The sequence below is a fragment of the Cupressus sempervirens genome, chromosome 3 (genome assembly GCF_028749045.1).
Source record: "Cupressus sempervirens isolate cs-2001-9-10 chromosome 3, ASM2874904v1, whole genome shotgun sequence".
Taxonomy (NCBI): domain Eukaryota; kingdom Viridiplantae; phylum Streptophyta; class Pinopsida; order Cupressales; family Cupressaceae; genus Cupressus; species Cupressus sempervirens.
In genome coordinates, this window is record NC_143120.1 from 831,228,827 (window position 1) to 831,254,201 (window position 25,375).

Consider the following 25,375-nt stretch of genomic DNA (forward strand, 5'->3'; position numbering starts at 1 on the left):
CAAATACATAATGATATCCAACAACTCTCAAGATATAGCCATGTATAAGAACTAAAAAAGAGAGTTGAACAAAGAGAGTACCCATGCTTACAAACCATTACCTTCAAAACACATTTCAATATGGAACCACCCATAGTTAGATTGGAACTAGATACTTGGGATTCTCATAGGGAGACTCCAATACATGCATGGTTACATCCTTGGCTTCCATTGTTGGGCTAGCATATGGAGCCTATCCAACCATTTGTTATAAGTTGGGGAATACACTTCATGCTTGGCATGCAAGTGATGCATCTGCATCTGCAATTTTATCACTTTCAAAAACTATATTTGATCTTACTAGCTGGGAATAACTGATTGTTTGTGGTCTACATTATTTTTGTGTAGGACCTTTAGGTAAGTCACTTAGCATAGGTTGAGTGAGTTTTATTGTTTTATTATTTGGATTCTAAAATATGTATGTAGCTGGATCATTTTTGGTAAAGCTGAGTTCTATAGGAATTTGTAATCAACCATCCAGTCATCAACTAGACCAATTTAACTAGGTTATGGCTTGTTTCTTTGTAGAAATATCTACTATGATATGTTTTTTAAAAATTTCTTACACACTCTGCCCATTTTTTGAGGTTTACATTATTTTTGTGTAGGAACTTGAGGTAAGTCACTTAGCACGGGTTGAGTGAGTTTTATTGTTTTATTATTTGGATTCTGGAATATGTATGTAGCTGGATCATTTTTGGTAAAGATAATTTTCTATTTTATTGTACCTAATCTGATGACATTTCTACAAGAATTTGTAATCAACCCAGCTAATCAACAACTAGACCAATTTAACTGGGTTATGGCTTGTTTCTTGCTAAAATATTTGCTATGATATGTTTTTGTAAAATTTCTTGCAAACTTTGCCCATTTTTTATGGTCTACATTATTTTTGTGCATGATCTTGAGGTAAGTCACTTAACATGGGTTGAGTGAGTTTTATTGTTTTATTATTTGGATTCTGAAATATTTATGTAGCTAGATCATTTTTTCTACTGTGAGATAATATGCAATAAGCATCTTAAAAGAGATCTCTCTAACTATATAAATAGATACATGTTTAGAAGGAAATATAAAGACATACATGTTTACAAGGAAAATAAAAAATCATTTACATATGTACCTCTTCTCACCCCTTGAAGAAAATCATAGAGTAAGGGCACGTAGATCACAAGGGAATAACACAACAATCAAATCTTAAACCAAGGGCACAAAACAACAATGAAATCATAGAGCAAGGGCATGAAAAAAAAATGCAAAGATCACAAGGGCACAAAAACCAAATACAATAGTCATAAGGGCATGACAACATTCACATCTCTCAGGAATTCTAATCAATGAGGTGGATATGTTCCACAAACACCATTCCCAGTTCCTAAACCATGTGACTGTGGCTTCTTCCCATCTCTAAAATCTAAATTTTGTGGACAGCTAAAAGCCAAACGATTGCCCCTATAAATGAAGCAACCATCATGAGATGCTTGCCTTCCCTTAGGTTTACCCTTAGCCTTTTGATTTCTGTTGAGATTCCAATTCCCATTCTAAGAATTTATCTTGAAATTCCTTCCTGAATTTTTTTGATTGTCATTTCTCATATTCTAATTTGATGAATGCTCACCATTTTCATGTTTATCATCTTCAAATCTCCTCTTAAATCCCTAGTTGTTAGATGACTTCATTTGGAGCTGCATCCTTAAGTCTATGTTCTTGTTTAAGAGCATTCCTTAGTGCATAGTCCATAGACTTTGGCTCATACATTTCTACCTCATTATAGATTTCAGGATGCAACCCCATGATGAAATTGCGAGTCCTAAAAAAGTCATCATTTTGATACTAAGGAATGTATTTAACCAGATGGTAAAACTATTAATAATATTGTATGACTAACATGACTCCTTGAATCAACTTATAGAACTTATATGCCTTCTTTCCATAAAACAATTGAGGCAACAATCACTTTTGGAAATGCTGCAGGAAGTCTTCCCATGATATCTCCCCATGCTGTAACTTTTTCTCAGCTATAATATTTTCTCACCATGTTTTTGCTTCACCAAAAAGCTAAAAAGTAGCCCTTACTATAAATTTTTTGGTGAAATTATAGACATGAATATACTTTTCCATGGTAGCTATCCAAGCTTCTATATCCTTTCCTAAAGTCTTACCATTAAAGGTGGGAGGTGTGACCTTCTTAAGGTCCTTACTGAGATCTTCTACAATCTAGACCATATCATGAACTAATCCTATCATCCTATGGTCAACTTCTTCCTTCTGTTGCTCTTCAATCCTACAATCTTCCTCCTATTTCCTTTGAGCCTCAAGCAATTGGTCCTCATTTCTTTTCTTCAATTCTTCTTCCTCCTGGAACATAACTTTCTTATGCTCATCCTCCTTAGCCTGTCATCCTCTCATGGCATTTTCTATGTCATCCATGCACTGTCCCTATTGAGTGGCAAGCACCACGATTTGGTCCAGCCTCTGGTTTTTAGGTTTGTTCTTAGGACCATTATTTTCTCTGCCCCTTTTACCTCTATGGGAATACACGATGACAAATTACTCATGTTCCAAAAGTAAACTACAAAACATTAGCATCAATAATACCTTAGGTCCTAGTGTTTAACACAACTCTGATATTACATGTAAGAAGCAAAAAATACTAACATTTCCATGTATGCAAATCAACCATAAAATGTGGAAATATAAAGTTAAAAAGTCAAATGTCGACTTCATAAGTATAATTACTTATTCCAATTAATATATAAAGTTAGAAATTACATAATAAAATTTAGTCGAGTTGAAGCCAATATCACATATCATCATTACATAAACACCATAATCTTTCTATACATCTAATATTACAAAGTTGATCACATGTCAATATCATAAACTAACAAAAGTCATATAGTCTACACATCAAACATCTATCATAAGTATGCCAACCTATATGTCAAACATGAATAATCATGAGTATATCAAATGAGATAAACATGCAATAACACACAAAACATAAAATAACATGCCACCAGACCTTAGTGTCCATCTGCATGTAATCCTATCTTAAAGCCTCCAGAATGTTGTCCACTTTCTATCATGAGAAAGAAGAGTGGTCCAGGCACTTTTACCACCCAACCATGGAGTGCTTAGCTCCCCAAGGTTCTTCTATTAAGAAGAACTACCCCACTCTAGCACGAGAAGGCTAGCAACTTGACACAATTGGATCGAAAGGATCTAGTGCAACCAAGTGCTTAATTCTACTTTACACTTATGCCTAGTAGAAAACATACACATGGATGTGGAAGAGGGAAACAATGTAAAATAACCAATGCATTTCAATCATATGGATAAATATTTTACCAAGCTTGGCCAAGCATCATGAATGAACTTAGCATAAAAGACCGGTAGGTAATATATAAGGAACACTATCATGAGTTAGAAATTACATAATAAAATTTAGTTGAGTTGAAACCAATATCACATATCATCATTATATAAACACCATAATCTTTCTATACATCTAATGTTACAAATTTGATCGCATGTTGATATCATAAATTAACAAAAGTCATATGGTCTACACATCAAACATCTATCGTAAGTATGCTAACCTACATGTCAAACATGAATAATCATGAGTATATCAAATGAGATAAACATGCAATAACATAAAAAACATAAAATAACATGCCACAAGACCTTAGTGTCCATCCACATGTAGTCCTATCTTGAAGCCACTAGAATTTTGTCCATTTTCTATCACGAGAAAGAAGAGTGGTACAGGTGCTTTTACCACCTAACCATAGAGTGCTTAGTTCCCCAAAGTTCTTCGATTGAGAAGAACTACCCCACTCTAGCACGAGAAGGCTAGCAACTTGACACAATTGGATCAAAAGGATCTAGTGTAGCCAAGTGCTTAATTCTACTTTACACATATGCCTAGTAGAAAACATACACATGGATGTGGAAGAGGGAAAACAATGTAAAATAACCAACACATTTCAATCATATGGATAAATATTTTACTGAGCTTGGCCAAGAATCATGAACGAACTTAGTATAAAAGACTGGTAGGTAATATATAAGGAACACTATCACAAATTTCCAATAATACCCTCCTCTTTGATCCCACATTTAGCACCCTTCCCAAAAGTCAAATTTATTCCCAGTACAACTTTATGTAACCCAATAAATATCTATTTCAAGAGGAAACTTCTAAAAACTTGAATATACATAATTAATTAATTTTTTTGACAAAATATTGTATTTATATTAACAATAACTGGTTTAAAAAAGCTCCCATAGAAAAGAACTAGAAAAGAGAAACTCCAGTCATTGCGTGATACAAAAAAGAATGTAGAAGAAGAAATACTGCATCAAGAGAGAGTATCTATCAACACTAATGAATCTTGTCCTAGAGATTCCCAAATTGAGAATATAGTGATTACAAAGATTCCAAAAAAGATATGAATATAATTCATTGTTTGGTGACAGAGACAAGACCAAGAGCCCAACCAAAAACTATCACAGAGATTACCATCACTCATCTATATCCATAACTCCAATTAAGACCATGATATTAGAAAACCATCTAATGCAAGTGCAATCCAAGACCCTGACCTGCATACAATATCTCAAAAGAACACGTGAGATCCATAAAAGAAAAAACATGTGAAATCATAGAGAATTCATGATTTAATATCAAATAAAATATGAGGACTCAGCCTTATTCTAAACATATTCTTTTGTCATAATATTAACCAAGTTGGGGAGATCAAGGAGGTTAAGTGGGGAAAGTGATATATGTAATTAAATTATCTAATTTTTCTTAATGATAAAAACATGGTCAAGTTTAATAAATATTAATTCTAAATTTATTTATTTTCCCAAGAAAAAGATCACACTCTGCAGATAATAGAAACACTTAAGTGGACAACATTGTGAATGTACAAAAAAAACTTAGATGGAATTCATGGAAAAAAAACTAATAATAATTGTATAAAATAACATTGAGATTATAATATTTATACCTATAAGAAACAAGTATCAGGCCCAGCTAAACAATAATATGCTTAGGCTATATGATCAAAGAAGATTTACCAAATGGTGTGACTTAAACATTTCAAGGTGATAAATTATTCATACGTCTAATGTATTCAATTTCAAACCTTTTATAAACATATTTTGTTAGTAATCAGAGAAACTTATTTCTCAGGTACATGGTCTTTAGACATTCCCAAGTATTGCTAAAACTATTCTAAGACAAATATCAATATCCCCTGATATTAACACTCCACTTAATACAAGCTTTTACGCTTGCAACTATAATTACAAATATTCTTTTGAGTAGCAGAAAAGAAAGAGTATTGATCCATATAAAAATTCAAACTTCCTTTTAAATGTAGCAAAAATAGAACCTACCTCAACTACCTCTGGTGTAGCTCTCTATACATTTATAGTTAAACAAGGTTGCCAGAATAAGCTTCTCGCTTGGAATAGTTAGTTTTGAAATTAGAACTAAATATGTAGTTTTAAATGAACCAAAATAAGATACCACAATTCTTAAAATAGGGCACTATAGGAAATGAACTGGAATCATAACTTGTAGAGGTGAATCCATACCATCAGTGGACATAGACTTCACTAGTGTGAAAATTTAAACATATAATATATTAGAGTCTTTAGTTTAAACCTTCTCTAGCATTGAACATAAAACTTTTGAAATTTGAAAGCAACTCATTTTACTTTAAACTGCGATTTGTGCCCAATGATCAAACGCAATGGTCAACTTTTAGCTTTTCTTCTTACATTGCAATTCTAGAAAACCAAAACTATACACACATGCAGTCATTTTGCTGATATTGCACATTGAGAAAATTGTGTAATGTGTATACATTTTTATTACATATTTTAAGATGCAAATTGATCCATAGTCAGAAACAAAGTCTCTTTGGATTGTAAAGTAAAGATTTTTATCTAGGTAACTCTAGTATCTAAAACTCTATGGTGGACTGTATTGTGTGATTCAAAATGTAGACTTTAATGAATCTATTAAAAATCAAGTAGTTGAAAGTGCTAAACTAGAAAGTAGAAATGTAGGACAAACTAATTGAAAAAACTTTAATACTATGTCCAAAAAGTAATGCAAAAAAGGATAAAGTACCAATGTATATGCACACATTTTAAACAAACACATGCCCATAAAATCAAAGATGTCTACCTTCTCCAAACAACACTGCCTTCAACTTAAAACGAACTAGAGGTAATAGACACCAATCAATATTTTCCTCCTTCCTTACCATTGAATCTCTCCTCTTCCAGCACTTCTCCTTTTCTTTCCACCTATTGTTACCCTCCTTCTTTGTTTTGAACAACTCTTTCTCTTATTTAGCCGAGTGATATATCGATGCTTTTCAAAGAATAACACATCTCCCAAAAACAGAAAAAATCTCTCTCTCTCTCTCTCTCTCTCTCTCTCTCTCTCTCTCTCTCTCTCTCTCTCTCTCTCTCTCTCTCTCTCTCTCTCTCTCTCTCTCTCTCTCTCTCTCCTTCCAATTGACCTTCCCTTCCCTCTTTTCCTCCTAAATTTGTTTTTAATAAGAATCCCTTCCCTATTTTTCTTCCCCTACTCCAAAGTTGTGGTTCCATCCCTTACGCTTCTCCCATTTTTTTAATGAGGATCAAATTTAAAACTCCTCCATATAAAGCTTTCCTCTTATTGAACAACTTACTTCCCTCCCCCCTCAGATTTATGCAACTAACAATGATGGTTCACAAATGAAAATTTACACTTGGCTTAAGAAAGTAATAAAACTTAGAGTTCTATTTAAACTCATCATTTACTAAATCATGACCACAAATTTGAAAAACTATTAGTTTCCAATTATTTTCTCAACTAACTATTAATTACTAATTCAAACTAACTTTAAAATCACAATAGAATAGATTTAATACAAAATAAAATAACTACATGTGTGTGTGTGTGCGCAACAACACAATACTAATTCTTGGCCAACTTTGTTGAAGAGCTAAACTCCTTTACCTCAACCACTCTATTGCCTTCAGTACCTATACACTCACAACTTCAAACATGCCAATGCATTAGTACTATCAACAATATTAATAAGATTACATCATAGAGTACAAGACACAAGACATCTCATATCATAATTCATGATTTCCTCAACATTTATATAATATGAATTTTTAAGCATTCAACTACTATATACAAATGAATTCGAAGCATGATTTTAAATTATTAATTTTACATAATCAAAATAAAAAAATAGCAACTTGTACTTATAACCGTACAATATCCATCACTAAATCAATATTACACATTATCAATGAAATGCTAAACTTAGTTTTCAAAATCATAATTAATCCAAACATGGACAATAGCTAGCATAACATCATCATAGTAAATCAACACTCAAAATCAAACAAGGTCTTCATCATATAATCTAAAGAAACCAAAACCACAATTTATATAGTTAGAACACATATCGACCAAGAACATATACACTATAGTTTTAAGTCAAACACATAATGAATTATATTCTAGCTCACACAAATTGATGCAAAGCTAAAATTCTCTAGTTGAGGTCAACCTACTTAATCAACTGGACCAAAACTATCAACATCATCCTACATAGTAGGGGTCACACAAAGTGGGTCGTGACATCCTTCCCCACTAGAAAGAGACATTGTCATGATGTCAAAAAATAAAAACATACATAATATTTCATTCTCTCAAGAATGCTAAGAAATGAGGTGGATAGGTGCCATGAACACCATTCCCAGTTCCTAAACCATTTGACTGTTTCTTCTTCCCATGTCTAAAATTTGAACGTTGTGGATAGCTAAAAGCTAAATGATTGCCCTTACAAACAAAGAAACCATCATGGGATGCTTGCCTTCCCTCAAGTCTAGCCTGAGCATTTTGATTTCTATTGTGATGCCAATTCCCATTCTAAGAATTTATCTTAAAATTCCTTCCTAAATTTTGTTGATTTTCATTTCTTTGATTCTAATTTGATGAAAGCTCACCATCTTCAAGTTTATCATCTTCAAATGTCCTCTCAAATCCTTGGCTATTTGATGACTTCACTAGAGTTACATCCTTAAGTCTTTGTTCTTGTTTAAGAGCCTTCCTTAGTGCATATTCCATAGACTTTGGCTCATACCTTTCTACCTCATTATAGATTTTAGGATTCAACCCCATGAAAAACTTGTGAGTCCTAAACAATTCATCATTTTGATATGAAGAAAAGTATTTAACTAGATGGAAAAAATGTTCATGATACTATGTGATTGACATGACTCCTTGAATCAACTTATAGAGCTTAGATGCCTTCTTTTCATATAATAGCCAAGGCAACCATCTCTTTTGGAAATTCTATAGGAAGTCTTCCCATGATATCTCCTTGTATTGTAACTTCTTCTCTACCATAACATTTTCCTACCATGTTGTCACTTCATCAACCACCTAAAAAGTAGCCCATACTGCTCTAGATTTTTTGGTGAAATTACAAACATGAAAATACTTTTCCATGGTAGCTATCCAAGATTCTGCCTCCTCTCTTGAAGTCTTACAATTAAAGGTATGAGGTGTGACCTTCTTAAGGTCCTTGCTAAGATCTTCTACAATCTGTATCCTACCATGAACTAATCCTTCCATCCTATGGTCAACTTCTTCCTTCTATTGCTCTTCAATCCTAAAATCTTCCTCTTGTTTCCTCTAAGCCTCAAGAAATTAGTCCTCCTCTCTTTTCTTCTATTCTTCTTCTTGCTAGTGCATAACTTCCCTGTGCTCATCCTCCTTAGCCTGTAGTCCCGTCTTGGCATTTTTTATGTCATCCATGTGTTGTCCCTATTGATTGAGGAGCATTATAATTTGGTTCAACCTCTAGTTTTTAGACTCATTTTGAGGACCATTCTTTCCTCTAACCCTATTGCCTCTACATGAATACATGATGATAGATTACTCTTATTCCAAGGGTAAACTATGCAAAATTAGCATTAGTAAGACCTTAGGTCCTAGTGTTTAACAACTTTGATACCACCTATAAGAACCAAAAACCACTAACATTTCCATGTACACAAATCAACCATGAAATGTGGAAATATAAAGTTGAAAAGTCAAATGTTGACTTCATAAGCATAATTACTTGTGGGTAAGTGCACCAAGTTGTGGTGCCAAAAACATGACACACAAAAGTTTTTTTGAAATCATAAATTTTTATATATGGGATGTAAACCTATGGCCATTTTTTGTTTTTTTGTTTTCACATTCTTTCTCTTGAACAACATGCATGCGGGTTGCAAAATTTGAAGAATTTTGTCACCTACATACTCAATGCCTCCTCATCACTAAAGATCAAGATCAAGATCACATAGTATGTTTTCTACTCTTTTTTTTGTATTGTTTTATATGTTTTTGCATTATTTTGTAAGTTTTTACATTATTTTGTAGGTTTTTTTTAGTTTTGCTTTAAAATTGTTTATTTATTTAGATTGCAATTGTTTTCTTATTAGGAAATGTGAATAATGAACTACCAAATCTCTAGCTAGATCAACAAAATCAAAATGAAAACCCTTCACAAGATCCAAATCAAAACCCTCCACAAGATGAAAATCAAAACCCTTCACAAGAAGAGCAAGAAATTCCACAACCTCCACCAATTGGAAGATCTCCTCCTAGCACCCAAGACAACATTTTGAATGAAATAGAAAGAGGGAAAAATAAATTAGAAGCACTCATTGGTAGGTTGAAAGCTTGTGGAAAAACCAATCCGATGAGAGCACAATTGGCATCCTCTCTTGAGTCCATTATAACCCATGTAGCTTATGTTAGTGGTCAGTTGGATATTTGGTGTGTTAAGAGGGATGAACAAAGAAGATATTAAGCAAAAAAATTATCATATAAAGATGTAAAAACAAAAGAAATAACAAAAGGTAGCATTTGTGCATTGTTTAAAAAGCTTGGAGAATAAGACATTGTTAAACATACAAACAAAAGGTTCCCCATCCATTGGTGCATACATGATGATATTAGAAATAAAAATTGGGATAGATGGTGGATGGTCTTTTATGCCCCTCCTGCAATAATCACGAGGTTCCAATGTATTTCTTAAAGATATTGTATTTTGAATTTTTCCTTGGGGAGATCTCCAATTATTTTGATATATTAGAATCTTAGAGTAGAGGTGGGGGATCATCATTTGAGAGGCTAGGGGCATGTCGTGACCCTAATGTAGTTAGGGTGCATGTTGTCAAGCCACATGGTGAGCATGCGATTATTCTTTTAGTTGTGAAGGAACATGTAGAGACCAACACTCTAGGGACTATCAATGCTTTGACATAGATCGTCATTCATTATGCTAGTCCATTAGTTGAGGAGGAGCCTTTTGTGCATCGTGGTCATATGTGCACATCATGTGGATCCTTATGCACATTTCACAGTTATGTTGGAGACAGTATGGATGATGGGCTAGTCATTGATGTGTTCTTGAGTGACACATTTGGTAGTTACACATAGGTAAATTAAAATTATAATAAACTAATTTGATCACATTTCATATGTATAGTGAATGACTAATTAATTAGCATGTATTGACATTGTTCGAAATTCAGGGTAAGAGTGTTGATGGCCCTAGTACAAATTCCCTAGCCCCATTTTATGTCTTGTCAATGAGTTGAGAGGTATGTATCAATTTAATCATTTAAATTAATACATATATTTATTAAGTAATCATATGAAGGATTGACAAAAAAATTATCCATGTGCATCAGTTCTCTACTAGACCATCAATATTCCCAAGGGACTGAGCCTAGGCATGATACAAGCTTCGTAGAGGTACATTTGTTTCATGTTAGTTTAATTCATTTGATTATATTTGTTTCATGTTTCATGTTACATGTAAATTGTATTATATTTCATGTAGTTTTTGATGTCTGAGACTCCTCCTTATCTTCGCCAGTCCATTGATCATGGAGTTGCTACAGCAATGGCTAGTTCAGAGCCATTGATTGAGGCATGAAAGAATTTTCTTAGCTTTAGTTGTTGTTTATAATAGTTAGTATAAAAATTTCAAATTTTATTTATAATTGATTATATTGATTGAATTGTTGTAGGGCCTTACTACACCTAATCATTTGCGAGCCTTTGAGGTGGATTTACAAAGTGACTATTTGATGACGGTAAGAAAATAATTAATTTTGTGTGTACATATATTTGATTTGAATGTATAATAATTATTTATTCATATCTACTTTTTTTGTATCAGCTTGAGTTAGAGAAGAGCCTAAATAAGAGGACAAGCGACCTTGTGAGGAAGATCCCATCATCCCCATTATCTTCCTCCACACAACGATCAAAGACCTCTAGGGATTTGTTTCCTTCCCCTCATGGGAAGGAGAAGATATAGTTGATAGACACACATATATAGGCATTAGTGGACATATTTTATATACATTTGATGTATTTATGACATTTTATATTTGATGTATGACATTATTAGACTTATGATATTATTAGTTATCATAATATATTATATGTTCGTTCATGTATGATATTATTGGTTATCATAATATATTATGTTTTTTTTCATGTATGACATTATTGGTTATCATAATATATATTGTTTTTCTTTTTTGCATTTTAAGTACATTTTATTTATTTCATTTTAATGTAAATTGCATCCAAAAATGATGTAGAGTGCTCACACCAAAAGCTAGTGGATTCCCAGCAAGAACACTTTTAAGACAATCTACCTTTCCCACCTTCCTAAGTGTCTTCAAAGATTCTTTCCAACTTGGTTATAACATTGAAAAAACTTCTACCCAACTTCACAAAAATACTTGATCACTTTCCCTATTCAAAACTTGGGAAGCAATAAGGGAAAAATGAGCAAATTTGAGAAATGGATGATAATCAACTTCTTACTTCAAACTAACACCTTAGACACTTCAAGGAACACCTAATAACTATCTCAAAAACTTTAGTCTATCATCTATTATATCCTTCCAAGAGATTCTTCAACATTCTATGAGTGAAAAAAATCTTCCAACATCCTATGACTATATTTTCTCTACAACAACATGTAATTTGTTAATGTAGGAGCATCCTAGGTTGCTTTGTTATCATGTGCATTTTGTTCATTTTTCATGTTGATGCCAAGTTACTGTAGCTTTGGTGTATGCCAAGTGACTCTTCATTCGCCAAGTTTCCTAGTGTTTGCCAAGTAACTCTTCATTAACTGAGTTACCCAGTGCATGCCAAGTGACTCTTCATTAACTGAGTTACCCAGTGTATGCCAAGTGACTCTTCATTTTCCAAATTACCTAGTGTATGCCAAGTAATTCTTCATTCGCCAAGTTAGCCAGTATATGCCAAGTGACTCTTCATTAATTGAGTTACCCAGTGTATGCCAAGTGACTCTTCATTAATCGAGTTACCCAGTGTATGGCAAGTGACTCTTCATTAACCAAGTTACCCAGTCTATGCCAAGTGACTCTTCATTCGTTGAGTTATCCAGTGTATGCCAAGTGAGTCTTCATTCACCGAGTTACCTAGTGTATGCCAAGTGACTCTTCATTCATTGAGTTATCCAATATATGCCAAGTGAGTCTTCATTTTCCAAGTTACCCAGTGTATGCCAAGTGACTCTTCATTCACCAAGTTACCCAGTGTATGCTGAGTGTTAGCATTTGGAAGTGATTTTTGTGAACCGACTTGCGAGATTTATTTTGTTTGTGACATTTATGTCTAGATATTTTCTTGCGATGCATCCAGACTGTTGTTGGGTCGGCCTTCCTCTTATGTAATATTCTATAATAATCTTCAAGCCATTTTGGCAAGTGTATATAGAGTGTTTAGGCTTAGAGTTAGGTAAGTTTGAGGAAAGAAGATTACAGAGAGTAGAACTGAAAGTGTGAATTTTTAGTTAGATCTTTGAATGTGAATGTATTTGTAATTGGTTGTAACCTAGAAGGCCTTACAACTAGGTATGTATGAAGATATTTTGATGAATCAATAAAAGTATTTCACTCTTCTTCCTCCTTTGGTTGTTGTTCTTTGTGTTTGCTTCTGTTGTGTTAACTCTTGCAGGGTGGTTTGGATAGCTGGGTGATCCTTTGGCCCTAGTTATTCACCCCTTTTCTTGTGTCAGTTAGTATCAGAGCTTGAGGTTCATCCTCATGGAGATTGGTTCATGTAGAACCCTCATTTGGGATTTGGTTGTAGGGTGGCAGATCTACAAATTTGACCTATAACTTGCAGAGGGTTATGATCTTGTAGGAATCAAATTTGTAAAGATGGTTCGTGATAGAGGAAATAATTTTGATAATGCTATATTGGATCAATTGAGACAAATTGCAGCCAGATTAGATGCCATGGAGATAGTCTAGAGGAGAGGAGCACATCTTGATGATGTAAGTGATGATAAAGCAACATCACCAAACCATAATCCAAAACTTGAAGAAGATCAAGATGAGGAAAGATTGTTGCAAATATTGTCTAGGGAAAATTCAAAGCCTATTGTAGAAGTTATTTCTTATGATGGAAAATTGGATACCAATGTTGTGTTGGATTGGATATCTAATATGGAGAAGTTCTTTGAGTATGAAAAAACTCTTGGTAATAGAAAGGTGAAGATTGTAGTCACTAGGTTGAAAGGTCATGCATCATTATGGTGGGAGCACTTGCAAACTGATAGACAAAAGAGAGAAAAGGAGAAGATCAAAACTTGGCCAAAGATGGTGAATAAGGTAAAGAACAAATTCCTTCTTGCTAATTACCAAGTTAGCATGTTGAGAAAGATGCAAAATTTGAAACAAAAGGACATGACTATGAAAGAATATACCAAGGAATTCTATAGATTGGACATCAGATCTAGACATGTAGATGATGATGTTGAGAAAATTGAAAGGTAAATTAATGGGTGGAGATCTAGAATTCAGGATGAAATAAGTTTTGTGAAGTTGGAAAGTGTAGAAGAAGCATATCAATATGCCTTGAAAGATGAGGATATCTTGACAAAGAAGCATGAACAAAGACAAAAAGGTAGAGGTGGTAGATTCTAGAGAGGTAGAGGTAGATCTTATGGAGAAAGTGATAGATTTGATAGTTCTATGCAAGATAAAGGTAAACTTGAATGAAAAAATGATGACAAATGCAAGACCGAATGGAAAAGTTATAATTCTTACCAAGGAAGAGGTAATTCCTATTCTAGATGTGGATTTCATGGTAATTTTTTTAGATGTGGTAAAGAGGGACATAGATCTTTTGAATGTAGATCCTCTAAAAGTAGGCAAGGTAACATAAATGTTGTGATTCAAGAAGATGATGAGGGTTCACCAAGTGGACCTGAGGCTAGAGAAAATTTGATGGTGAGAAGGACCTTATGTAATAAGGGAAGTGATGAGGAACCTATTTTAAGGAGAATTCTTTTCAAGACAAGATGTAAGATGGCCAGAAAATGCTGCAAAGTGATCATTAATAGTGAAAGTTCTACAAATCTGGCATCAGAAGAGCTAGTTACAAAGTTATAGTTGCAAAGGCTAAAACATCCCAAACCTTATCATGTTTCATGGATCAAATATAATCATAAGATATTGGTAAGTGAGCAATGCCTTGTGAAGTTCAAAATTGGACATTACTTTGATGAAGTTTTGTGTGATATTATGCCCATGGGTTGTTGTCATATTTTGTTGGGTAGACCTTGGCAATATGATAGATATGTTGTACATGATGGAAGATTGAATCAATATACTCTTTGGGTAAATGGGAAGAAATAAAAATTTTTGCCTTTGATTGAAAGTCCAGATGAGGTTAATTGTTCTACTATAAAAAATTGCATGGTTAATGGGAAACAATTTGAAAAGGAAATGAAAAAGAATCAAGTTTTTTTTGCCATAGTTCCTAGAGGACCGAGTATTGGTAGTAATGACCAAGTAGCAAAAGCTAGTAATGACCGAGTGACAATAGATAGTGATAGCCAAGAGCTAGTAGAAATTATCAAATTGTTGAATGAGTATAAAGAAATTATTGCTGATGACATTCTTGATGGTTTACCTCCAATAAGAAGTATAAGTCATTGTATGGATATGATTCATGGAGCTAGTTTTCCAAACAAAGCACCATATAGATTGACACTTGCAGAGAATGAGAAACTTAACAAACAAGTGCATGAGTTGTTGTAGAAAGGTTTGATCAAAGAAAGCTTGAGTCCATGTGTTGTACCTACTATATTAGCACCTAAGAAGAATGGAGAATGGATAATGTGTACTAATTCTAGAGTTATTAACAAAATCATAGTGAAATATAGGTTTCCTATGCCGAGGATGGATGACATAATGGATTGTTTGAGTGGAGAAATGTATTTTACCAAGATTGATTTGAAGAGTGGCTATCATCAGATCAAAATTAGAGAAGGTGATAAATGGAAGACTACTTTCAAGAAAAAAGATGGTTTGTATGTATGGTTGGTTATACCTTTTGGTTTGACTAATGCACCTAGTACTTTCATGAGGTTGATGAATGAAGTTCTAAAAAGATTCTTGGGTAAGTTTGTGATTGTCTATTTGGATGATATTCTGATATTCAACAAGACTAAGGAAAAACATCTTAAGCATATTAGACAAGGATTGCAGAGGTTGAAAGAGGAAAAGTTGCTGATTAATCTGAAAAAGTGTTCTTTTATGCAAGATGAGATTGTGTATTTGGGATTTTTGATTTTAGCTGATGGATTGAAGATGGATCTTGAGAAGGTTAAAGCAATTTTGGAATGGCCTACACCTGAGAATGTGGGTGAGGTAAGATCATTTCATGGTTTGGCTAGTTTTTACAGGAAGTTTATAAAGAATTTCAGTGCTATTTGTAATGCTATGACTGAAACAATGAAGGGAGATAAAAAGGAATTCAAGTGGACACATGGAGCTGATAAGAGTTTTGAGACTTTGAAACAAAAGGTTACTGAATTACCTTTATTGGCTTTACCTAATTTCAACAAAGTATTTCAAGTTGAATGTGATGCAAGTGGTAATGCAATAGGAGCTGTATTTGTTGTCACGTAGGATTTGCGCCTTTAGCGAGATGTACAATCAAGCTATCTTGTGAAACAACAGAAACTCTCTCGGGTGGTGGGTTGCCCTAAAACGAGAGAAGAATCTCTGAAAGCTAGGCCAGTTCCTAAGTTGTGATCTCCTAATCCTAAATTGTACTTGAGATGAGGGTAAGAAATGAAAGAATGAACAATTAAAACTAATCTAAGTGAGGTGATACACCAATGGTTATGAATGTAATTTTGATTACTTCAGCACAAACTACGAAAAAAGACAATTGATTCACAATATCAAACAATCATGTAATCACAAAAGTGTTTCTATATAAGGATCGAGATCTCCTGCTTTGAAAGGGATACCTAAGTTTCACCAATTTTCTGCAAGGAAACAATAATCACAAACATAGACCTACAATCACATGTATCACGATTCAAATTTGCAACTAGGAATGTAACTATAATGAAGGCGAACACAACATTAAAGCAAGAAATTCACAAAATCGCACAAGAATCTATGATAAGGAACAACTGTATCTCTATAATCAATGCTAAAAAAATCTCTGTCACAAGTGCCCTTACAATCAACTCAAAAACTGCAATCTGCAAAAATTTGAATCCCCAAAAAAAAAAAAAAAGGTCCTTTGTAATGAGGATGAAGTACAATATATGGAAGAATAGCCCTAACTCGGATTCCAAAATCATGCCTAGAAAAAATCACCCAAAAATGATGAAAACAATGAAAGAGCCTCTGAAAACTGCACTCAACCACCTGCATAACTGTTGGATAACTCAAAACTGCCTTTAACTCTCCAAAATCATGCACAAAAAAACTCAAACTCGGATGTACTAAGAGAACCATAAAAATAGCATGTGAAATTGTTTTAAATTATGCAATATATGCATAAAATAAGCCCTCCATCTGAACTTAATGCATAACTGATCTTAACTGCCCCCTAAGCTGCTTAAAAATATCAAATAGTCTCATCTCCAAGTGTTAACTGAACATCTTTTTCCCCTTCCAAATATAGCTCTCCTTGCATTTAGGCAATTAACTCCACTTAATTTCCTTTTATGTAATTAATAAAATTAAAGGCCTTATAATGATAGCCATTTAATTTATTAATTTTACAATTCTAAATCTTCTTATAAATATTTATTTAATATTAATGTGATATAAATGAAATATTATAAAACACATTAATATTATTAAATATTAACAAAGGAAATTATTTATTTATTCATTAATCCTTTTGATTCATATTAATATTAATATGTTTAAAATTAACATTTTATTTGTTAATTTAAAACATATTAGTGTTAATATTCAAATAGAAGAATAATAAATATATATTATTTTCTTTTGTTTCGTATGTTATTAAGTGATTGAAATATCACTTATTTTAATCATGCATATAATGGTTTTTTGAAAAATCCCACACCACGGACCCGAAATCTCTATCAAAAATGGCAAAGTGAAAATATGAAATACATCCAAAGACCAAAAATTGAGCTATTTGCTTCATTTGATTGTCTTGGTCTTCACGCAGGAGAGAAAAATGGAGGGTTTTCAAACCCTAGCTACCTATATGTTCACCTTCTTGTTGTGCTTTCATGCTATGGACATTTTTCCTAAGTTTGAAAGGTATATACATTGATACTGGGCATGAGTTTGTATGCTAGTCCATGTGTGAGCTTGCTAGTTAAGCTGCCATTTGATGAACTTTGGAATGTGAGTTCTCTTCTAACTGATGTTATCTTTGGACGCCATTTTTTGAGTGCTAGCCATGAGTTCTTTTCTTACTGAGAGAGGCTATTTGCTTTAATAGCTTTGATTCCAGCTGGCTGGAGAGTTACCATGTGGGTTTCTTTGCACTTTTTGGGATGCCATATTTGCTAGTAGCTCACGGGTTCTGATTTTTTGTGTCTTGGACAGCGATTAACTCACAGATCTGGGCATATTCTCCATGGTTATAGTCATTTTTTGTAAGCATGAGTTCATCATGCTGTATGGCTACAATTACCTCACCATTTGCAAGGATTTCTTTACTTCTACAGCTTTGGATGACCTCTCTTTCTGCTAATAGGTATGTTTTTTCTACAGATCTTCTTCTTACTGGTGCATTTCGGGTGCCATATCCTTCATTGTGTCAAAATATTGTGTTACAAGGATCAGATCTATGATATTGTTTGCATTTTTTTTAGGAATGTTACTGGTAAAAGCTAAGACACCATCTTTTAGACCGTCAATAATAGCTTGTTGTTGTCGAGTCATGCCCAATTAGATAGATATTTTGATTCTGCATTACTTTTAGCCTATTTGTTCAGACCAGCATCCTTAAAAAAATGCAAAATAAACTTATGTTGCTATTTGACATGAGATTATTTTCTTCAGCCAGAACCTAAGATTCATTTTATAAGCACATAAATTGGCCTGTTAAAAATAGATGTACTATTTGGCACCAGCGCACTGATTCTTTCCATTGATATGAAACCAATCTTATTAAGTAGAATATCCCTAAAAGTCGCTGGCCTAAGAACAATGCTGTGAAAACTTTCTGCTGCGGCCTTAGAAACAAAGTGCTTACTTTCATAAGATTTCCATGTTTGAGGCTTTAAAATAAAAATGGGATTTGGCCTAAGAACTTGGCAAAACTTTGCAAATAGACAAAAATAAACCTGTATCTCCCTAATTTAGGTGGACCCATTTGGTGACACTTAAGCAGAGCATTGTATCATATTTTGCATCAAACTCATAGTAGGATTTCTGAATGAAATTTTTAGTTCTGAAGAAAACTCTTTCAAGTAGACTCTGATTTGTGTATCTTCCATCAACATTTTCTGATACATCGTCCCATGATAACATGTTTATTTTGTCAAATTGCTTATTTCCTTCTATAGATTCCTTAACACCAGCAACTGTTTTAAGGTGACTTCTTGCTTTCCATATCAGCCTATCATCAATATCTATGTCCATGATACCTTTGTATGCAAAATTTTGTGCAATGTTGATTGTAATGAAACCTTTGTTGCAGCCAATATCTAGATAGACCTTGTCTTCAAACAAACCCTTCTTTAAGACCTTCAACCTTGGGTATTCATCCAAAGTTTGAATTATGTATGCCCCATTAATGGTTTCCTCTTGTCCTTTGCCACTACATGATTCAACCAAAAAGGTTCCACGCTTGCAATGTATGCATGTTCCTTCAATGATCTCCTCAAAGTCTTTGTCTTTGCCCCTCCTTGATTTGACCAAAAAGTTTCATACTTATAACTTATGCACGTCCTTTCAATGATCTTCTCAATGTCTTTAATCAGCTTCATTGGTTCAATCGGAAGGTCCCATACTTGTAATTTATGTATGCCCCCTCAACAGCCTCCCCAATATCTTCTGTCTTTTCCTGAACAATCTCAGCCAAAAGGCTTGATGCATGTAACTTACGCATGATCCTTCTATAGCCTCTAATCTTCATACCTATTTTTGCACATGGAACAAACTCATTAATAAAAAAATGTTTTGTTTTCCTCAGATTTTCTTGCTGCCTTGCCTTTTAGCATAGTTATCTGGATGACTATTTTGTATAAACAACAGAGTATAGATGATAGGAAAGTCTTTCATTGCTCAGTTCATATGAACTGATCCATTTCTTTACTTATTTTTTACAAGTTTTACTCTCGGATGGAGATGCGGGATCAACCCTTCAGCGTTCAACGCAACAACTTTCCATTCAGGCAATGGATGCCTTTCCTTTCTATCTCTTTTTTAGTACTTTTCTGTTTGTACAATGTGTTTAATTCAGATATTTATGTTAGGGGCTGAGAGCACTAGTAATATCTGAATGCATTGTATTCAAGTACTGTGTAAACATCAACATTTTGTAAAAATATTTTTTGAATACTTTGAAAATTGTTTCAGTACTTGTATCCTGAAAAAGTGATCAATTCTCTTTCTTATGCTTTTTGTACTTTGCTTGCTGCATTCTCTTTATTCAGTACTATATACTCTCAATAACTAAACACATTTAGTGAACAGTTTAAAACATAATCAGTTTAGCATAAAACATAACAATTTAAAAGACATGTTAAATTGGTAACAGTATTAAGTCAAGAAGGCAAGCCTATTGCTTTCTTTAGTGAAAAGTTGAATGATGCTAAAAGGAATTATTTTGTGTCTGATCAAGAATTTTATGCCATTGTTCAAGCATTGAAGAAGTGGAGACATTATTTGATTCCTAAGGATTTTGTGTTGTATACTAATCATAAAGCTTTACAATACTTGGGAAGTAAACATAAATTGAATCAGAGACATATGAAGTGGGTTGAGTACTTGTAGAGTTTTACATTTGTGATCAAGCATAAGATTGGAGTTACTAACAAAGTTGCTGATGCATTGAGTAGAAGATGTTCTTTGTTGACTGAAATGAAGGTTGAAGTTCTTTTTTTTTATGAAATGAAAGAATTGTATGATGCTGATCTTGATTTTTTCGAGGTGTGGAGAGAGTGCAGAGCACCAAATCTGACAGACCACATAAGTAAGTATGATGAATATTTTATTCAAGAAGGTATGTTGTTCAAAGGTATTCAGTTGTGTATTCCTAAAAGTCCTATGAGGTTGAATCTGATTAAGGAAAAGCATAGTGGTGGATTAGCTAGACATTTTGGAATTGGTAAGACATTGAGTTTGCTGAAAGAGAAATATTATTGGCAAAAAATGTATAAGGATGTTCAAAAATTTGTAAAGAGTTGTGGAGTTTGTCAAGTTGCAAAGGGAGTGAGTCAAAATACTGGTTTGTATACACCTATTACTATTCTTGAGAAACCTTGGACTGACATCAATATGGATATTATTCTTAGATTGCCTAAAACAATGAAGGGGTATGATTCTATATTTTTTGTAGTGGACAAATTTTCTAAGATGGGTCATTTCATACCATGTAAGAAGACATTAGATGCTAAGCATGTTGCTAAACTTTTCTTTAAAGAGATTATGAGATTGTACGGATTACCAAGAAGTCTTATCTTAGACAGAGATAGTAAGTTTGTTGGTTATTTTTGGAAGACTTTGTGGAAGAAGATGGGTACTGAGCTGAAGTTTAGTTCTACATTCCATCCACAGGTAGATGGATAGATAGAGCTTGTGAATAGAAGCTTGGGAAATTTGCTGAGATGTTTAGTTGGGAATAAGGCAAGTAATTGGAAGATGGTATTGGCACAAGCTGAGTTTGCATATAATAATTCTATGAATAGGAGTACAGGGAAGACACCTTTTGAGATTGTTACTAGAATGCATCCTAGAGGTATATCAGATTTGAGAGATGTTCCTGGTGAAGAAAAGAAAAGCGCTATAGGAGAAGAATTTGCTGATAATATGGAGTCTTTGCATAAGAAAGTGAAGTTGAGGTTGGAACAAAGTAATTAGAAGTATAAGGAGAATGTTGATTAGTTTAGAAGACACCATGATTTTCAAGTTGGTGATGAGGTGATGGTTCATCTAAAGAAAGGAAGATTCCCAGTTGGAACATATAGTAAGTTGAAGATAAAGAAATTTGGACCTTGTAAGATCTTGAAGAAGTTTGACAGTGGTAATGCTTATGAAGTTGAGTTACCTAATGACATGGATATATCTCCTATATTTAATATGCTGATTTGTATAAGTATCATGAGTTAGATGATGAGGTTGTTGTATTAGAAAACTATCCTAAGAAGTAGATTGAAGAAGTTGAATAGATATTGGATCAGAGAGTTGGCAAGAGCACATGAGGAAAATATTACTATGAATATTTGGTAAAGAGGAAGAATAGTCCTATTGAAGATGGTTCATGGATTTTGCAATCGGAGTTGGATTCCACTCAAATTGTGACATCTCAATGATTTAGGAGAATCATTCCTTTCAACCTCGATTGTCTGATGCAGGAGCATCTTGGGTTGCCTTGTTATCCTGTTCATTTTGTTCATTCTGCATGTTGATGCCAAGTTACTATAGCTCTGGTGTACACCAAGTAACTCTTCATACTATAGCTCCAGTGTATGCCAAGTGACTCTTCATTCACTAAGTTACCCAGTGTACGCTAAGTGACTTTTCATTGACCAAGTTACCTAGTGTTTGCCAAGTAACTCTTCATTAACCGAGTTACCTAGTGCACACCAAGTGACTCTTTATTAACCGAGTTACCCAGTGTATGCCAAGTGACTCTTCATTCACCAAGTTACCCAATCTATGCCAAGCAATTCTTCATTCACCAAGTGACTCTTCATTAACTGAGTTACCTAGTGTATGCCAAGTGACTCTTCATTAATTGAGTTACTTAGTGTATGCCAAGTGAATCTTTATTCATCAAGTTATCCAGTGTATGCCAAGTGAGTCTTTATTTGCCAAGTTACCCAATGTATGCCAAGTGACTCTTCATTCACCAAGTTACCCAGTGTATGCCGAGTGTTAACATTTGGACATGATTTCTATGAGCCAATTTGCAAGATTTATTTTGTTTGCGACATTTATGTTAAGATATTTTCTTGGGATGCATCTAGACCATTGTTGGGTCAGCCTTCCTCTTATGTAATGTTCTAGAATAATATGTAAGCCATTTTGGCAAGTATATATAGAGTGTTTAGGCTTAGAGTTAGGTAAGTTTGAGGGAAGAAGATTAGAGAGAGCGGAATTGAAAGTGTGAATTTGCAGTTGGATCTTTGAATGTGAATGTATTTGTAATTGGCTGTAACCTAGAAGACCTTATATTTGGGCATGTATGAAGATATTTTGATGAATCAATAAAAGTATTTCACCCTTCTTCCTCCTTTGGTTGTTGTTCTTTTTGTTTTCTTCTATTGTGTTGTCTCTTATAGGGTGGTTTGGATAGTTGGGTGAGCCTTTGGCCCTACTTATTCACCCCTTTCCTTGTGTCATTTTCTGATTTTTGGATAACTCTTCACAAAGGGAAGTGATTACATTTCAAACCCGAAATGGCCATTAAGACAACCAAGAAGTTCCTTAATATCTTCCACTAACTCCATTTATGATAACATGCAACTAAAGTGGTGTTTTATTTTGACAAAGTACGAGTTTTCTATACCAAATAGGAAGTAATGATATTTGACAATAACTCAATGATCTTATATACAAGTTTAACATCAACAATGATTCCTTGCCATAAATTTTTTTATAATAATGACCAACACCTTATGTCTTCTCTGAATTCATAGAGGATATTTTCATCATTTGACATCCATTCCAATTGGTGACTAGTTGGTTTGATTGGTTACAAGGTTAATTTCAAGGTTTTCCAAAAAATTGCTAAAATTGCCAAAATGTTGTTAACAACTTTTATTGCAAAATGCAAATTTTGCACTAACTCTTCCTAGAACTTAACCAAGTGGTTTTTGGTAACACATAGAACCTATATAAGGTGTAATGAATCTCAAAACACTTATTGAGTCAACTTATTAACAAAAAAAGAAAAATTGTTAGGACTAAGGCAACTTGGGTCTATAGGTGACCTCAAGTTCTTTGACCTAAGAAACAAGGATTACCTTATTACCATAAATAAATAAATTTAAAAAAAAACATGTTCAAAGTGAGGTGTATGATCACCCCTTTACCTTCTATCATGAGTCTCCATCATTGGATGAGATGACATATTCAATTGCCACCGTCAAAGACCGCTGCCCTGTGGCATTTAGTGGCTCTTAGGGATGATTTAGTTCGGCATGCCTGAGAACATTCAAGCACTAAATAGGATGGGAGGAACTTGGGGCTAGGGTTTACTTAGCTACCCAGAGCTAACAAAATAGATAATTTGATCCCACAACGAACAGTGAGAAAGATTCGATAGTTGGCAATTTTGTACTGGCCAACACTACAAGTTTCAACATCACTTAAGATGGGGTTGCAAAATCAAATTGAATAAGATCTCCAAATGAAAGAGAGTTTATTTTAGGTCTTATCAACATGGTCCTATAGCACCTAGAATCATGTCCATACCTTGCACGAGCTCCAAGAGATGCCCCGTTAAAGATCGTTACCCTATGGCATTTAGTGACTCTTAGGGATGATTCATTTTGGTGTGCCTAAGAAAATTTGAGTTCTCAATGGGATGGGAGGAGATTGGGGCTAGTTTTTACTTAGTTTCTCAAAGGTAACAAAATAAACAGTTCAATCCCATGATGAAAGGTGAGAGAGATTCGGTAGTTGGCAACTTTGTACTAGCCAACACTACAAGTTTTAGCATCACCTGAGATGGGGTCGCAAAATCAAAATAGAATAAGATTTTCAAAAATTAAGAGAGTTTAATGTAAGTCTTTGTAACATGGTCCAATAACACCTAGAATCACATTCATACCTCGCACAAGCTCTGAGATATGCCCCGTCAAAGATTGTTTCGCTATGGCACTTAGTGACTCTTAGGAAAAATTCGGTTTGGCATGCCCAAGAATGTTTGAGCACTCAACAGGATGGGAGGAGCTTGGGGCTATGGTTTACTTTTCCATCATGAGCTAACATAATAGATAGTTTGATCCTACAATGAACGTTGAGGGAGATTCAATAGTTGGCAACTTTGTACTAGCCAACACTACAAGTTTCAACATCACTCAAGATCAGGTTGCAAAATCAAAATTGAATAAGATATCCAAAAAGTGAGAGAGATTATTTTAGGTCTCCACAACATGATCCTATAGCACCTAGAATTGCATCCAAACCTTGCATGAGCTCTGAGATATGCCTTGTCAAAGATCGCTGCCCTATGGCACTTAGTGACTCTTAGGGATGATTTAGTTTGGTGTTCCTATGAATGTTCAAGTGCTCAATGATATGGGAGGAGCTTGAGGCTAAGGTTTACTCAGCTAGCTAGAGCTAATGAAATAGACAATTTGATCTCACGATGAATGGTGAGAGAGATTCGATAGCTAGCACTTTTGTACTGGCCAACACTACAAGTTTCAACATCACTTGAGATGGGGCCACAAAATCTAAATAAAATTAGATCTACAAAAAGTGAGAGAGGTTATTGTAGGTCTCTCTAACATGGTCTTGTAGCACCTAGAATCACATCCATACCATGCATGAGCTCTAAGATATACCTCATCAAAGATCACTTCCCTATGGCACTTAGTGACTCTTAGGGATGATTCAGTTTGGTGTGCCCGAGAATGTTTGAGCACTCAACAGGATGAGAGGAGCTTGGGTCTAGGGTTTACCTAGCCACCCAAAGCTAATAGAATAGATAATTGGATCCTATGATGAATGGTGAGAGAGATTTGACAGCTAGCACCTTTGTACTAGCCAACAC

At 34.1% G+C, this 25,375-nt stretch overlaps 1 pseudogene; it reads right to left on the bottom strand.

Annotated features, from left to right (window-relative positions):
• Positions 1-18,500: 18,500 nt before the first annotated feature.
• The window catches only part of LOC149569360 (putative RNA methyltransferase At5g51130), a 60,657-nt pseudogene continuing 53,782 nt past the window's right edge, over positions 18,501-25,375 (bottom strand).